Below are 14,304 nucleotides of genomic sequence, written 5' to 3'. Positions count from 1 at the left end.
CACAATATGGCTAGGGATCAAGCCTGCATGAGTGCCCCCATAGCAAGCGGCTTGGTATGTGGGCACTTAGCAGGGGGTAGGAGCCAAGAGCGCCAGTAGGGGACCCTTGAAGAGGAGGATCGGGGCTGCTCTGTGTAAAACTACTGCACAGAGCAGGTAGGTATAACATGCTTGTTATTTAAAAACAACATCCTTTAGAATCACTTTACCAAATGTAAAAAACCTCATGAAAGCGAGACTATAGTGAAATGAAACATCTTTATTGGTACAAAGGAGACAATTAAAATCCAAAGAACAGCGGCTATTGCATGTATATATTGAACATCTCACAATTAGGAAATGTTCAGATTTCCCGCCCCCTGAATTTATCTCCAGTGGTCCAGGAGACATGGCTGAGACTGAAGGCATGGGAGTCGCTACCCCTATCATTGCTAGGTCGAATAAACCTGATAAAAATAAAAATCCTACCCAAATTTACTTACCTACTTTGCCAATCCCCGCAATGGATTCCCAAATCCCTTTTCACCTGGCTGCATAGCCTCTTTCCCTCCTTTATCTGGGGAACCCAGACCCCAGATACGGGTGGTCATGCTTGTGCGCCTGTCCTCCCAGGGAGGCCTGTTTAAATATTTCCTGGCCACCCAGCTAGTTATGGAGCCTTGGTGGCTCACTCCTGACACGACAAACCCCGCTACCTTGGTTGAGGCAGTGGTGGTGAAATCGTTGGAAGTGCTGAAATTCCTACTTTTTCGTGGCCCCAGGGCCCCATATTCATTGACCCCCTCCATGCGCACCACGTTGAAAATTGAAAGATACCCTAAAAATGCATTCTCTCCGGGTGCCGCCACCCTATGTTTGAACCTCACCCTGCAGCATATCTACAAATTTCCTAAATCCCACACCTGGACCAAATTTAACATAAAAACAGTGGTCCAAGTGATATCCAACCAATCCCTGGCCATCGTCGAATATTGGAAAGAGATACCGAATGTCATAACCCAGGTCACCACCATACCACTCCAACCCTCCATGGCAATATGCATGTTGGGCCTGATAGAACAACTAATTCCCATGGTAGCAAGCTGTACCCTGGTCGGGGTACTTCTCTTTTATGCCTGTAAAACCATAGCCCTTAGCTGGCGCAAGCCCACTCCCCCCCTCCCTCGCTGTGGAAACAGTTGGTTAATAACAGCTTGCCTCCATACAAGGATTGCTATGCTAACAGAGGATGCCCTCAGAAATATGACAAGGTTTGGTCCAAATGGCTGGTCGGACTCCTCCACAGCCTTGGACTCGCACCCAAACTTAATCCACTACCCTCTGTTAATAGATAGTTATTTACGATTGTAAGGGCCGGTTCACACAGGGGGCGATGCGAGGTGACACCGACTTGCCTCGCCGCGACCTGCCGCGATCTCAGCGGCGACTTGCAAATGACTTCTGTATAGAAGTCAATGCAAGTCGCCCGAGGTCGCCCAAAAGTAGTACAGGAACCTTTTTTCTGAGTCGGAGCGACTCGAGTCGCTCCTCTCAGAACGGTTCCATTGTACAGAACGGGGGCGACTTGTCAGGTCGCGGCACGGCAAGTCGTGTCGCCTCGTGTCGCCCCCTGTGTGAACCGGCCCTTAGTGTAACATATATTTCTGATGTCCACGTTATAGCTCCACACTGTCCTCCTACCTAAGGAGCAAGCCTGTTGCGATTATCATGGTACCCTACGGTTCTTGTCATGTTTCATGAAACAGCTTACCAAATGTCATGATTCCTGTAAGAACCAGAGCTGATACCTGTCATGACCGATGTATGTCGTTTTTTTGTTTTTGTTGTTGTTAAATGTTTTAAAATTCAATAAATAGATTTTTTCAAAAAATAAATATAAAGCTTATCATTGTGTAGCACTACCACAGTAGGGGTCGCTGAGTATTGACTTCCCTGGGCCTCCTAATGATTATCCTGCAGTCAGATGCTTGGGTATTTTCACATGACCAGGTGCACACTCATCCACTCATTAGCCAATGACCAGTCTAGGGGATATTTTTTGTATTTATTGGTAGAAGTGAACGTGAATAGGAGAAGTGATTAGTGGGGTACTCCAACTTTTAACTATGCACACAGGAGGACAACTCTCACTTGGCCTCACTTGATTGAACTGAATAGCAGATCCTCTGCTGAACCATGCAGCATTGGTATGAGAGAATAATGCCCCGTACACACGAGAGGACTTAATTCCGAAGGAGTTCCCAACGGAGTTCCGCCGGAGTTCCGACAGAGTTCCGACGCAACGGACTTGCCTTCACACGATCACACTAAAGTCCGCCCCTCTGGTCCGCGGTGACGTACACCAGGTCCGACGAGACTATAAAACGGAAGTTCAATACCAAGTGCGCCACCCTTTGGGCTCCTTCTGCTAATTTCGTGTTTATCTCGTGTTAGTAGAAGTTTGGTGAGAGACGATTCGCGTTTTTCAGACTCGTATTTTTCAGAACGTTTTTCACTGCTTTTCAGTTTGTGCTTGTGAGGTTTGTATCTGTTTTTTAGTGCGTGTAGTCAGTTCGTGTCTGTATTTTGCAGTGCGATCTAACTGCGCTCGCTGACTTTCAGCTCGCTCTTCACAGGCCTTGCTGTTCTTCAGTGACGTCTGTTAAGTTCGCTCTGACAATCCGACCGTTTTGAAGCCATGTTGCGTGTACGTACTCGTCGTCGAGTTCGTGCTTTGCTTGCGCTTGGTGTTGTAGTTCATTCTGCAACCCAAGAACAGTCCTTGGACGGGGTGTTGAGGAGTTCATGGACGAAGAATTGGTTGCTCCAGCGTGACCAGTTCTCGCACATGCCTTTGCTTCGTGAGATCCGGGAGAATAATCCTGATGATTTCAGGAATTATCTCCGGATGACGGACCCCGTTTTTCACCGTCTGCTGGCTTTGCTGACCCCTTATATCAGCAGGCAGGATACCTGCATGCAGCAAGCCATCACTCCGGAGCAGAGGCTCGTCGCCACGTTGCGCTACTTGGCGACAGGGAGAAGCCTTCAGGACTTGAAGTTCTCGACAGGCATCTCCCCCCAGGCTCTGGGGATCATTATCCCAGAGACCTGTTCTGCCATTATACAGGTCCTGCAGGAGGACTATATTAAGGTAAGATTTTAGCATTTAACATCACATTTTATTGTCTTTAATGTTTGCTAATGCCTTGTATTTCTTTCCTCAATCTCTAATTACCATGATTGCAATATGCTGTGAATGTCCCCTTTGTCCTCATGCATGCTGCAATCTTTTAATGCTCCTTTTTTCTTTTTCATGCATATTTGCCTTCATTAAACCTCACCAACATGCTATGGTAGGCCCATATCCACCTAGTCTAGTCACTTAAAATGTCTTTTGTCAGCTCCATTCTATTGCTTTATCCTAAAACCAAACATTTTAAAGCTTATTCCAAATGGTCTGTGTCCCCTTAACTGAATCCCCCCCCCCCCTTAATAGTATCCCAAATGGTCTGTGTGTCCTTTAACTGGATCCCCCCCACACACACTTAATATAATTCCAACGAGTCTGTGTGTCCTTAAATTAATGTTGAATTATATATTGTATTTTTAACACACTTCAACCCTGGAATGATTTTCCCCCCTTCCTGACCTTCATCACTTTTTTGGGTGATTTGGCAGTGCGTTGTTTGAATTGACAATTGTGCGTCCTTGTAACATGGCTCCTCCTAGTAAATTATCTTCATTTTATTAGCACAAAGCGATTTTGTATTTGGTTGTCTTTGATCACCTCTGCTTTTTTAGTTTTGGTGATTAACCACCAACAAACCCAAAATGCATTTTTCGAAATATGCTTTTTTTTCTCTCTTTTCGCTCTAAAGAAAGATAGTCACAAAAATATATCACCATGATTTTTTGGGACATCATTTGATGCTGATACGTAGTCTTTTAGTAAACCAAAATGTGTTAAAATGAATCACAATTTAAGCGTTTCTTGATTGTTTTTTTTTAAAGTTCTATCGTTTAGTAAATATGGTCTATTTTGCTGGCATTTGTAAAATCTTGCCATTTTTGAAAATAGTAATGGCGTTGCTAACCGTTTTTTTTTTTTTTTTTTTTTTTTTTTTCTGGTGACTGCCACATTATGGCGGACACATTGGCCAATTTCCATACATTTTTGTGACCATTGTCATTAATACAGTGATCAATGCTGTCCAAAATTGTCTTGATTACTGTAAAAATGTCACATGCAGTGAAGGTGTTTTATTAAGCACAAGGGGGCCAAGGAATGGTTTAAAGTGTGTTCTGGGTGAGTGTTTTTCTTAACTGTCTGGGGGATGGGCTAGCAGTGACATGACCCTGATCACTGCTCCCAATGACAGGGAGCAGACGATCGGTGTCATGTGACTAGGCAGAAGCGTGAAATAAAGTTTGTGTTGTAATGTACAATGTTTAATGTGCCAAAGTACTTATTTTGTTTTTTTTCTGCTTTTTGCCTCCCCAGTTTCCTTCATCGCCACAGGAATGGCAGACTGTGGCATCCCATTTTGCCACCCGGTGGGACTTTCCTAACTGCGGTGGTGCCATAGATGGGAAGCACGTCCACATTGTGCCACCACCCCATTCGGGGTCATACTTTTTTAATTACAAGGGGTTTCACAGTATTGTGTTAATGGCGGTGGTGTCGGCACAGTATGAATTTCTCTATGTGGACGTGGGGAAGAATGGCCGCATGTCGGATGGAGGAGTCTTCGCCCAGACGGAGTTCTACCGCCGTCTACAGACAGGTGGCCTGGGCTTGCCACCTGATTCGGAGAATGTGGAGGAACTACCCTTTGTATTCATTGCGGATGAGGCTTTTGCTCTTGACAACCACATAATGCGGCCATTCCCCCAAAGAGCCCTCACCCCGGAGAGGAGGGTTTTCAACTACCGGCTGGCCAGAGCGAGAAGAGTGGTGGAAAATGCTTTTGGAATAATGGCCAGCCGGTTCCGTGTATTTCTGACGGATCTCAACCTAGCGGAATACAAACTGAACTATGTCATCCTTACGTGCTGCATTTTGCACAACTTTTTGCACAAATATTCCAATACATATTTATCAGGAATAATGCCGGAGGCTGGAGTTGGGCCAGAATCCATGACAGGCCTGGATACTGGCCGTACTGGCTTGGCCCCCCAAAGTGCACGGGAAGTGCGTGAAAGATATGTGACTTATTTTAATGGTAGGGGGGCCATTGCAATGCCACCCAATATTTAATTTTAAAAAAGAGGAAAATAATAAAATAACCTCAAATCTGAAATGTGTTTTCTTGCTTGCTTTTGGTTTGTGCTGTCTCCTATGTTATCCTAGTGCACTTGTAGTGCCAAGTGTATTTTCATTAAATTCAATAAGGCCCATTGTCACTGGATACACAAAATCCCTTTTCCCAAACTGGTATTAAGCATTGAAAGAATACGCCACACATTCTTGATTATTCAAAATTTTAATTTGGCCACATTCACATGTGCCATTGAATATTTAGTGATCTAAAATTTTTTTGGGGTTTATTTAACTTTCTTTGCCAAACATTTTTTGGTTTCCTTTTTTTTCAATTTTTTATAAACTTTTTTTTTTTTTTTTTTTTTGGTGGTTTTTATTTTTCTAGAAAAAATATGAAAAATGTATAAAACAACAATCAGCCACAATCGTAAAAATTGGTGAAGTAAAACAATCTTTGAACTAAAACAAGGGAAATGAAGAACATGATCGATATTATGGAGAAACGGATTATATTCTCCCCAAAATATCGATCATGTTCTTCATTTCCAGCTGCATATTGTCAATCTGAGTCTTCATGAGATCCAGGCTAGTCCGCATGTCATCTAGTTCCCCATTCCAGCCCATTATCTGGCCAATCAGCCTTTGTGCGCTGTCACTGGAAAATGGGGCCCTTTCCACAAACAGAACATCACCTACAATAGATGGGAAAAATTGGGTCAAAAATTAGGCAGTCATACATGGATTTCAACAAGCTGGGGTGTCAGACACTCACCTGGTGGGGTGCCCAGCTCCCCTACTTCCTCCACCTCTCCTTCCTCAACCTCTCCTTCCTCGACATCCTCGGGGGGGGCACTGGTGCTTGGAAATGTGTCGCTTTCCACAACCACAACATCACCTAAAATAGATGTAAAAACATGTGTTTGGAAATATGCAGGTATACATCAATTACCTGAAGCTGTGGTGTCAGACACTCACCTGGTGGGGTGCCCATCTCCTCTCCTTCTTCCACCTCTCCTTCCTCCACATGCACATCCACGGGGGGGATGGGGCTAACCTCACATTCCTGCTGGCAAGGATGGCGGTCCCTGGGATCCTGCTTTGTGAGGCTTTTCTCCCCTATGAGAAATTAACAAACCAAAAGGTATACTTTAGCACACAGATATTTAAGGCCAGAACTAGGAAGATGAAACCTTGATTAGAAGTGTTGTACAATTGTCGGTTTATGAAGAGATGCAAAATGTGAAGACATGAGAAATCAATTCACTTTGCCAAAAAAGCAAATAATTTGCTTTTTGTGCCAAGGTTCACACATGCCCAACCCCCCCCCCCCCAAGTATACCAGGGAACCCCGTGTGGCGTGTGGTTTACCCTAATAAATGTTCTCTGGTGTCCCACACCTTTGCTCATGAGTGCAGATGTGTTTTTACCCAGCTGCCAAGTGTCCTCTCCTTCAATTACACTGAATGTTCTTTTCTAGTCATTGTATTTTGAAACACATCTAAACCACAATGTCCTAATCATTTGTTGTGTCCTAAAAATTACACACCCAAAAAATGCTGTTCAAACCCTGTATCATAAACGAGGTTTGCCACGAACAATTTACGAGGGTTTGAAAAAACGATACGATTCTTTTACTGTATACAACATGAAAGCAGCAATTTTTTACATTGTACAAAGGTAAAGCATATGGATCTGTATGCAATAATCATAAAATAGGAACACACGACAAGTACTTACTTTTTTTCAGAACTTTCTTGATCCTTCTGTATTGATCCGGCTCCCTCAATTTCAGGTCGGACCACCGTTTCCTCAATTGGTCTTTTGACCGTCGTACCCCAAAACGATTATGCAGGGTCTTAACTACTTTGGCCATGATTCTGGCCTTGCGCAAGTTCGGATGGGTGTATGGTCCATGCTTGCCATCATAATCCTTACTTCGCAAGATTCCCACCATCTCCACCATCTCTTGAAATGCCATATTTGAGGCCTTAAATCTCCTCTTTCCGGATCGGGACGTTTGTGGCTCCGGGGATTCCTGACTACTGGAGTCGTTCATATCAAGCACCTGTTGTGTTTCCGCCATGTTTCTCCTACTGCGCACCGTAGAGAAAAGGGGGCGGGAAATATTCTTGTAAAAGAACGTCATGGGCGGGCAAAGCAGGCGTAGTTCTACGCGTACGCACTGGATCTTACGCCAAAATCACACGTCGTACGTACGTTAAGTGCGCAGAAAGGGCGGGAAACCATGAACTTGACTAAAAGAACGTCAGGGGCGGGCAAAGCAGGCGTAGTTCTACGCGTACGCACTGGATCTTACGCCAAAATCACACGTCGTACGTACGTTAAGTGCGCAGAAAGGGCGGGAAACCATGAACTTGACTAAAAGAACGTCAGGGGCGGGCAAAGCAGGCGTAGTTCTACGCGTACGCACTGGATCTTAAGCCAAAATGCACATGTCGTACGTACGTTAAGTGCGCAGAAAGGGGCGGGAAAACATGAACTTGACTAAAAGAACGTCAGGGGCGGGCAACGCAGGCGTAGTTCTACGCGTACGCACTGGATCTTACGCCAAAATCACACGTCGTACGTACGTTAAGTGCGCAGAAAGGGCGGGAAACCATGAACTTGACTAAAAGAACGTCAGGGGCGGGCAAAGCAGGCGTAGTTCTACGCGTACGCACTGGATCTTACGCCAAAATCACACGTCGTACGTACGTTAAGTGTGCAGAAAGGGCGGGAAACCATGAACTTGACTAAAAGAACGTCAGGGGCGGGCAAAGCAGGCGTAGTTCTACGCGTACGCACTGGATCTTAAGCCAAAATGCACATGTCGTACGTACGTTAAGTGCGCAGAAAGGGGCGGGAAAACATGAACTTGACTAAAAGAACGTCAGGGGCGGGCAACGCAGGCGTAGTTCTACGCGTACGCACTGTATATAACGACAAAAATCACATGTCGTATGTTCGTTTGCGAAAATAGGAACAGAAGTTGGGAGCAAGAAAAACGAAGGTAAGTTTAAACCATTTCCCCAAATAAGTGGCAGATCCTGGAGTCTATCTTGGGCTAAGATTAGGAGAGTCTGAGCTAACATTATGTTTTTTGGCTTGTGTATTGTCTTGCAGAAAAATGAATAAAAAATTCAGGGATCCAGAATTTTTAAGTCTGTTTACCGACAAGTATAAAGAAATGTCTAATCTGTGGCATACCAAGCACAAGGATTATTTTAATAAACAAGTAAGGAGGGCAACACTGGAGAGATTTGTGACATTTGTGCAGACTTGGATCCCAGAGGCAGACGTGGACTTTGTGGATAAGAAAATTCAAATATTGCAAAATATGTTCCGAAAGGAAAAGAGGAAAATCGCTAAATCCCAAACATCAGGAGCAGCACCAGGTGATGTATATGTACCCAGGCTGTGGTACTTTGAAAAGCTACGGTTCCTGGACGACCGGTGTAGACCCAGGGAGTCGCTTTCTACTCTTCCCTCCACCCTTCCCTCCACCCTTCCCTGCAGCATTCCCTCCACCTCAGCAGAGGCTGATGAGCCTTCCATCCTGGAGGAAGCGGATGCACCCAGCTGGAGCCAGGTATTTTTTTACCAAAAATAGTGATATTCAGAATATTAATGATGTTAACTAGATGTTATTCGAATTTGTACGCTATTATTGATGTTAAAAAATAGTTAAAATTTGGACATATCAATTTACAGTAGTGGCCACAAATGTTTGTCACCAGCAGAAACAAGAAATAGTGGTGTCATAATGATACTCCTTTATATGTATTAACAGAATTTTGAAGTCAGGAGCTGAAAAATGTTTAGGATTGATGAACAAAAAACTAAAACAATGTCCCTTTTTTATACACAGGAGGAGCTCAGCCAGGAGGAAGGTGGTGAAAGTGGCAGGCAGGAGGAGGCTATGCCCACTCTCAGCCAGGAGGAGTCCATGCCCTCTGTCAGGCAGGAGGTGGCCGGGCCTAGTAGAAGCATGACGACTTCTCAAGTGCCTCCCCTCCGTCTTCCATCCAAAAGGGCCAAAAAAAATACACAGGCACAGGAGGAATCCCTGCGACTAATTAGAGAGGCGACTAATGTTTTAAACAGCCCCCCTGACGCAGAAGAGGCCTATGGCTGCTACATTGCCAGCCGGCTCCAGCAACTAGAGATGGGCCAACGTCTCCACTGCGAAAGGCTCATTTTCCTGTCGTTACAGAAGGGGCTCAGTGGAGATTTATCGGCCAACAGTACTATTGTGGAGCAAGTTCCTCCTGTTCCTCCTCCTCCTCCTCCTCCTGCCACGAGTCCACCACCGGAGACACAGCCTCCCAGGAAGGCTACAGGGAAGTCTGCAGGGAAGGGTGCAGTGAAGGGTGGAGCGAAGAGAAGAAGGTGATGACCTGGCTTCACTCTGGTCCGACCAACCACAGCCTGGGGACATATATACCATCTGATGCTGCTCTTGATGTCTGGGATTCTGGGACCATATTGGATTTTGTAATATTTGAATTTTCTTGTCCACATAGTTTCACGTTTGCCCTGGGGCCAAAAGGCTACAGAAATGTCACAATTTTCTCCAGTGTTGCCTTCATTTTTTTGTTTGTAGAACCAGAATAAATGGATATTTTTGTTTGAAAATATAATTGCCTATGTGTTTTTTGGTCAAATACCTTTCTATAAAAGACAATGTGAAATTAACAAGGGACACTAACCTCCTTGAGGTTATAAACAAAATAAAAATGTTATTGTGGTAACTTGTCACCAGAATAAAAATAAAAAGGTTATTGTGGTAATGAAAAAAAAATAAAATAAAATAAAGTTTTTGGTTTTAACTTGACGGAACAATTAAATATGGAGATCACAATAAAAAAAAAATGGTAAAGAATTGTACCAAAAATATGTAGGCCAAAAATTAGTCACCAACATTTTTTCTTGTTTTTTTTTATTTTTTTGGAGTAATTTTTTCATCAATATTTTTGGGTGAAATCATGAACATTTTTATTCTTGTGATCTCCATATTTAATTATTCGGTCAAGTTAACAACTTTTTTTTTTTTTTTGGTTTTAATTGACAGAATAATTAAATATGGAGATCACAAGAAAAACATGGTAAAGAATTGTACCAAAAATATGGAGTAAAAAAAATTATTAAAAAAAAAATAAAAATAAAAAATATTGAGATGGGGCTTTAAAATAAAAACAAGATCATTCATGAGATGAGGAGAAATAAAACAGAAATGTGTTTGGTGAGAACTCTGTGAGTGAATATGAGCAGCAAAGCAACTTCGTTCTTCTAGCATTATAAATAAAAAGGCTTCGTTCTTCTAGCATTATAAAGAAGATGCGCTATACATTTAAACGAGCACAGAATTTGCAGCATGACGAATGTGCTACTTCCAATACGAACTGGAGTTTTACAAGACCGAGCACTTCCGTCTCGTACTTGCTTCAGAGCATGCGTCGTTTTAGGACTGTCGGAACAGCATACAGACGAGCGGACTTCTACATCGGACCTGGGTCCGGCGGAGTTCCGTCGGGAAAATTTGAAGCATGCTTCATTTCTAAAGTCCGTCAGACTTTTGCGAAGCTAAAGTCCGTTGCAGCCCACACACGAGCGGATAGTCCGCCGGACTCAGTCCGTCGGAGTTTGGATGTCGAAAAGTCCGCTCGTGTGTACGGGGCATTATTCTTCAGGATATTAACCAGTATCCCCTTTAGCTGGCACCCATCCACTGAAGCCGGTTTGTTTGCAAGTGAAATGCTCCGTCATTCGACGGAGCGATCACGTAGTAAACGGTCGCGATCAGCGGCTGTTTACCGTGATCAATGATCCGCTGGGTCCAGGATGTTCTCGGGTGTGAGCCCCAGGGGGCACACGAGAGCAGAATTCTGTGAGGACGTCATAGTACGCCCTCCCGGAGTTAAGCAACTGCCCTGTAGCCATCATTCGGCTATGGGCCGGTTGCTAAGTGGTTAAAGGAGAATTGCACAAAAAAATTATTAGTTACAACCACAAGTGTTTTTTTTTTAATACTACTATTCTTTTATATTGGCTTCTGGAATTTACAAATACAGCAATTTAGAATTTGGATGAAAGGTTTGGCCCTGCAAAACACTCTTTGAATGATAAATATTGCATTTTATATACAACTACTGTATATAGATCAGACCTAAATGGGGGACAAATTAGGAGGAAGGAGGGACAGAGGGATTTTTTTCTAATCAGGGACAGTCCGTCAAAATCAGGGACAGTCCCTCAAAATCAGGAACTGTTGGGAGCTATGGAACATGCCCCTTACAGTAGCCATGAACAGATCCTTCTAGGTATGTCTCCATCCCAGTCAACTCTGCAAGACATCTGGGTTGCAGCTTGTCAGGTCGACCACCTGAGATCGCATTGGCAGCCTATACAGAGGAGGGGCGGCAGCCCCCTTCCTCCGGGACCCCACTTTCCAGCAGAAGACCCTGTACACATGTGCTCTCTAGATATAAATACAGTCACCTAGCATGCCTTGAAGAACTTTCCTCTGCCAATGGCCAGGGCTGTATATACACCCATGCTCTAAATTTGTCAGGTTTCCTCTCACTGTCCAATATTCCCCTTCCTATTGGACCAGTGTGAAAACAGGCAGACAACATGAGCAACATCTGATCACATTGAGCAGACCCTATCAATGGATCACTGCTCCCTGTTAGGCAGAGAAAACCTGAATTTGCCTGATGGTCCCCCTGTTAGGCAAGGAAACTAAAAAACTATGCACTCTCTAGCACCTACCTAGGAGGATGCTACAACTGTAAGGACCCTTGTCAGTAGTAAATGGTTTGTCTCAACCAGGGCTGGTGCAAGGATTTTTGACACCCTAGGCAAAAACTCAATTTTGCCGCCCCGCCCCCTTGGCTCCACCCCCTTTGCCTTGCCCATGTATACACCACCTTTATATAGACTGCTAACATTTTGGGGGTGGAGTCAGTCACTGGCCTGATGCATGATATGCATGCAGCATATGTAGGAGCCTGGAGGTGGTGGTGGGGGGGCACTGGCGTGACGCCCCTGACTGATGTGCGCTCTAGGCTGGTGCCTACCTTGTCCATAGGTAGCGCTGGCCCTGTACAGGGAAAATTTACACAGATAATCAAGGCACTGATGATCAGTGCAGGCCAATAAGTGCTGTCTATCAGTGCTGCCCATCAGTGCCCATTAGAGCTGTCTATCAGTGCTGCCCATCAGTGCCCATGGGCACTGAGTGCCACCTATAAGTCTCCATTAGTGCCACTAATTAGTGCATCCTATCAGTGCCCATCAGTACAGCCTCATCAATGCCATTCAGTGGGGAACACAGGGATGGTGGGAACCCCACATAATGGGAATAGCAGGTGTACAGACCCGGGAACTCAGCACAGGGATGGTGGGAACCCCACATAATGGGCACAGCGGGTGTACAGACCCGGGAACTCAGCACAGGGATGGTGGGAACCCCTCATAATGGGCACAGCGGGTGTACAGACCCGGGAACTCAGCACAGGAATGGTGGGAACCCCTCATAATGGGCACAGCGGGTGTACAGACCCGGGAACTCAGCACAGGGATGGTGGAAACCCCTCATAATGGGCACAGCAGGGGTACAGACCTGGGAACTCAGCACAGGGATGGTGGGAACCCCTCATAATGGGTACAGCGGGTGTACAGACCCGGGAACTCAGCACAGGGATGGTGGGAACCCCACATAATGGGCACAGCGGGTGTACAGACCCGGGAACTCAGCACAGGGATGGTGGGAACCCCTCATAATGGGCACAGCGGGTGTACAGACCCGGGAACTCAGCACAGGGATGGTGGGAACCCCTCATAATGGGCACAGCGGGTGTACAGACCCGGGAACTCAGCACAGGGATGGTGGAAACCCCTCATAATGGGCACAGCAGGGGTACAGACCCGGGAACTCAGCACAGGGATGGTGGGAACCCCTTGTAATGGGCACAGTGGGCGTACAGAGCTGGGAACTCAGCACAGGGATGGTGGGAACCCCTCGTACTGGGCACAGTGGGTGTACAGACTCCTGGATAGGAGGGGGCAGCATTTACTTGAACTTATTGGCTGTATTTTCTTTTTGCAGTCGCTGTCTGCTGGTGGAAGCGAGAGGAGGAGAAGACCCCTTTTAGATTCTACAAGTGAAGGAAAATAAAGCCCAGTTCTAGTAAATGCTGCACTAGTATCAGCAGTAACCAGGAGAACACATAGCGACTAGTGGGCAGCAGCCTGACTTGTATGCAGTGTTTTCTATGGGTGGTCATCAGCAGAAAAAATAAACATAAAGAGATCCAACACACTAACCACCCTGCACAGCACTAATATCAGCTCCAGTACCAGCATGTGTACCAGGACCGAGCACTCACCCACATCCTCTGCTTCCCACCTGCCACGCTGTGACCTGTGTATTGTGACCGGGGGAGGGGGACATTCCAGGGAGCTGGGGGGGGGGGGGGGGTTATCCGGAGGAAGAGCTGGGTTGAACGCTGGTGTGTGTCATGCCGAAGGAACTGTTTACTGTCCTAAAATGGGGGCGGGCTGAGTGAGTCCCGAGTGCAGTTTGCAGAGCAGGCAGTAAACCACTATGGGGAGGCATTTACAAGCATCGGTTGGCTGTATTTTCCTCCCCCGATGTCTCCCTACACACAGGATGTGCCAGCTAGGACTTTATCAGCGCGTGTGTGTCAGTGCCCAGGACCAGTGTCGGGAGCTGGTGAAGACACTTCCAGACCAGGCTGCTCTGTGTATTGCTGGTAGGAGGGGAGCGCAAATCTCTTCCATACAGTGCAGAGCGGCTCTATCAAAAATCTTCTCCTTTCCCAGTGACTGAGCCACGCTGTCTGCGCACTCCTCTCCCCTCCTTGTGTTTGTCAGTCCTCTCAGACTGACACCCGGCTCTACACACCAGGCTGTGCCATCTCCTCACTAGAGAGCTGTATACACAGCAGCTGCAGTTGCGCCCTAGGTGGCAGTGCGCCCTAGGCGGCTGCCTAATCCGCCTAGTGGTAGCACCGGCCCTGCACCAGGCTGTGCCATCT

The 14,304-nt window shown here is 45.8% G+C and overlaps 1 long non-coding RNA gene across 1 annotated transcript; it reads right to left on the bottom strand.

Moving 5' to 3' along the window:
* Positions 1–5,446: 5,446 nt before the first annotated feature.
* Positions 5,447–13,712, bottom strand: LOC143934156 (uncharacterized). Its single transcript, XR_013263219.1, has 3 exons — positions 13,633–13,712; positions 6,015–6,358; positions 5,447–5,934 (listed from the first exon to the last, which is right to left on the bottom strand). It is a non-coding gene; the product is annotated as an uncharacterized LOC143934156 (long non-coding RNA).
* Between the last annotated feature and the right edge of the window lie 592 nt (positions 13,713–14,304).

Source organism: Lithobates pipiens, unplaced genomic scaffold (genome assembly GCF_037356315.1).
Source record: "Lithobates pipiens isolate NorthernLeopardFrog02 unplaced genomic scaffold, aLitPip1_a1.2 Scaffold_27, whole genome shotgun sequence".
NCBI classification, from domain to species: domain Eukaryota; kingdom Metazoa; phylum Chordata; class Amphibia; order Anura; family Ranidae; genus Lithobates; species Lithobates pipiens.
This window is presented reverse-complemented; position numbering and strand designations above follow the sequence as displayed.